Here is a 3,971-nt window from a genome sequence, read left to right on the forward strand (position 1 = left end):
CCCATTCATTTTCTCCATTTTGTTTTATTTATTTTATTATTTTTTATTTTTTTTCGTCATGTTTATACATTTAAACAATTATGTCCAGTCATCAGAAAACGGTATTATGTTGGGTTGGACTTTATGCTTAAAATTCAATTTTAAGCCTAACGAAAAAATTGAGCTCTGGGTTGGGTTCCTCACCTCCCATAGTGGGCAGGGGGGTACATACTGTGTCTTCTATCCCCTTAGATCTGTTTTCCAACATGGTTTCTGTCTTTGTCTTGGAATGAGATTACTTGGTTTAGTCCTGGCCCTCGCCGGATTCCTAGCTGGGAGGGAAACAGTTAAATGCATAGTTATTGTTTTGGGAGATGATATTTTTTTTCCTCGTTAATCATCTCTCTGTTGTTTATTATTATATATATTTTTTTGAATGTATGATGTAAGCATTTGAGTCTATTCCTCTTTGTTGGATTTTGTGCTTGTGTCCAGATGAGACTTATAGGTGATCTCAAACTACATTGGTGGTATGCTCTTAGAATCTACATCTGATCCCTATTTGTTCCCAGTTCCCCTATGTCTTAATTGTAATTCTAGAACTTTTTACTATCCCATTTTCTTCCTTTTTACTGGCGCTGATATGACCTAAATGTATTGCAAGCGCTGTAAAAACCTTGAAAACAAAACAAAAACAAACCTCCGCTTCAAGTTCATTGCTAACAATTTCATCTTGTACTTGTAGCACTTTGTACCTGTTGGATAGTCTAACCTTAAAAGCTGTTTTTATTTCTTTATCCTTGAGTAACTGCACATTGTATCTTTTTCTATCATTCTTGGTGATAAGGTAATTTTTCAGGTGTAACTTCATGTAGCTAATGACAAGATGGATCTGGGCTTTAAGAGGAAGGGGTCCCAACTTCTGCTTAACCCGGTTATACCGCTGGGCTGGGGAGTCGGTTGAATCCATAACAATTCGGTGGAAACAAGGAGCACCATGGGTTGGTGTTGTTATGGACACAATAATGCATGAGAGGCCATGCAATAATCTCTGTCAGACAGGATTATACAGCGATTGATGCTCTTGGAAATGAGAGGTTTTGGGGCTTGAAATGCACATCAATTTCCTTTCACTATGCGGGACGTCCAGCCCAGACCTTGCAGCTTCCCAAGATCATAACCCTTAATTTGAGATAAAGATACAATGGAGCACGGATATAAAGAAAACCCCCAAGCAGTTCTTTATTCTATTTAAATATGAGGTTTAAAATCACCCCGAATTGTGTATGCTATTTCCATCAGTTTTAAGCTTGCTGTGCTTCCCCAAATTTGTGCACATTGTTTTTTATTAGGAGGATATATGCAATAGGGATGCCCTGTTTCTGGTTAATGGAAAACCGGCTTTTTCAATTTTTTTGACTGACCTTGGTGAGTTGATTTTAAAAAAATGAAAGCATTGGTTGTTTTAGGGCAACAGTTAAGGGGAAGCTAGATGGATATATATCCTCTTCTATGATTTAAGGGTGATATCATTTGATTAAGAGCAGCTTAGCATGAAATAGTTTGATATATGCTCTTTACGAGAAAATATTTCAGGATTTTTAAATTTTATTTTACCTAGATGCAAGATTAGTCCAGTAGATTTAGGATTTGACCATACAGAAATTGGTACCAAGCTAGTTTTTATCCTGATGAAACTAGACTATGTTCGTAGTCTCTCATTTTTAAAAATTCATTCAAATCCGTCTATGACTATGAGAAGAACAAAATAAAAAAATGACAGCCCTTTTAAATTGATTATTGTTATGATAATATTTTCCTCTTTGTCTTTGTTAAAGGGAAATAACAAAGAGAAATTTTATTATCAACCTTTGAAAGACGATTAGGGGAAAAAGATTAATTTCGCCTCTCAACTCTTTCAATTTACCTACAATTTTACAGAGAATGTTTGCTTTCCAATGTTTGGGTATTTCCCCCTTAAATCCATGAAATTAGATAAGTTGTGACGTGGTAATCATTTTTTTTTTTTCGGAGTGTCTATCCGTCAGTAAGTACATATTTTTATAATGTGTCTTTTCGTACTTCAATGTTTATGCAAATGCGGCAAGCGTGAAATAAGCACACTGAAAATGAAGGAATAGACCGTTGTTCACCTTCGTGACTTTTTGTTACATCGCATGATATGTAATTCAAGTACACATTATAACAAAATGTCTAGCCGTACTTCAGATACCTATATATAGGAGATTGAGGTGTAAAGCAGACGCAACGATGGGGAGGAAGGGGGAGGTGTAAAGCAGACGCAACGATGGGGAGGAAGGGGGGGGGGGGGCGGAGAGAAGACGGGCGAATCACAATTTCCTAGTGACGGAATTGTTTTTAGGTTATTCTTGACTGTTGAAACGTAAGATCGTTAGCAGTCGAAAGAAAATTATGTTATATTCTCTCTCTCTCTCTCTCTCTCTCTCTCTCTCTCTCTCTCTCTCTCTCTCTCTCTCTCTCTCACTCTCTCTCTCTCTCTCTCTCTTTCGCTGTCTTTTATCTTTCTCTCCATTTCTTATTCTTTCTCGCCCCTCCGCCCTTCTCTCGCACTCTCATGAGTTATACCACAATATTATTATACAAAGGAATCAGTTTAATGGACATGCTGTCATTCAAATAATAAAACAGAAATACAGTCAGGTATCAAATTAGCAAAGATCTATTCTTATTCTTTTTTTTTCTTCCTTTTTTTTAATGCCAAGCACTGTAGAATTATGTTTGTTGTTGAAAGTAAAGCGGAGTGTCTATAAATAGAGCGTTAAATTAGGCACATAAGATGTACAACCTGCATAATATCTGTACACGTCGGTTTATAAGTTTAACACCGAAGATATAGCGGGATTTGTGTGTCTCGATGCGTGCAAGACGCCTTTTTGTCGCAGTTTTCTAATCGCCGACTTGAGCCTCCGGACCAAATTTGTGAATCATCGTGTCAATCTGGTATTATGTCAGAATGAGTAAGATGAAGAATATTGTGTATGATTTCAATTTATTCAGAATTGTGACCATTCGTCTCAAAACGGTATTATGTCGGAGTGACCAGGATGCTTAGAATATAATTTTTATACTTACTTTATAAAACGTAGGTTAGAATTATTGCCGCTCTTCGGCTATGTGGTCTTGTAGTATGACACTCGCTTTCGAATCGGAAGGTCCTGGGATCGAGCCTCGCTCGGTGCATAGTTGAGTTCTTGGAAAAAGCTCTTGACTCACATTCTCTCACCGTACTCATGTGTAAAATGAGTACCTGGCCTTTAACAGCGTTGTCTCTGTCTGATAAAATAAGCGTTATATCACGTCCTACATGTTAAGTGTTGCTGTTGGCCAGGGACTCCTTAAAAGTACTTTGAGCACGTTTAGTGGATATTGCTCCATATAAAAGCAAAATCTTTTTTTCATTGCAAAGAGTGTGTTTTGTTTTTTCAACATCAAAAGGCATAGATTATATAAGTCCGATCAGTTTGACTTTACAGTTTTCTACACCTGAGTCATTCCGACATTATATCGTCTTGAGGCGGTGGATCACAATTTGGAGAGTTAAGTTTTAAAAAAAAAAGTAAAAACCCCAAATAACTCATCACATTAAAAAAAAAAAAAAAGATTTAGACGTCTATATTAACTCAACTGTATAACTTAAGCTTAAAATCAAATTGACAGCAACAGGTTCGCCTTGTTACAATACACTTTTTTGAGATGGTTGGTTACATATAAGTAGTGTTGTGACTCCTAGGTGTAACTTAACACCCCAGCAATTCACCAGGCAGGCTTTGGATTGGAACTCACAAAGAAAGAAGAGGGTTGGTCGACCAAAGCAAACATGGAGACGAAGCACCGGGACCGAATTGAAGGCACCCTGCCGATAAAGAAGACCTCTAAAAACTGTCACTACAGTTGCGGCCCTATGTTTCACAAGTAAGTCAAGATTTAAAAATCTTAATCACAAGTCTTCT

Source organism: Berghia stephanieae, chromosome 3, assembly GCF_034508935.2.
Source record: "Berghia stephanieae isolate SIO BIC M18660-M18661 chromosome 3, UCSD_Bste_1.3, whole genome shotgun sequence".
Taxonomy (NCBI): Eukaryota; Metazoa; Mollusca; class Gastropoda; order Nudibranchia; family Aeolidiidae; genus Berghia; species Berghia stephanieae.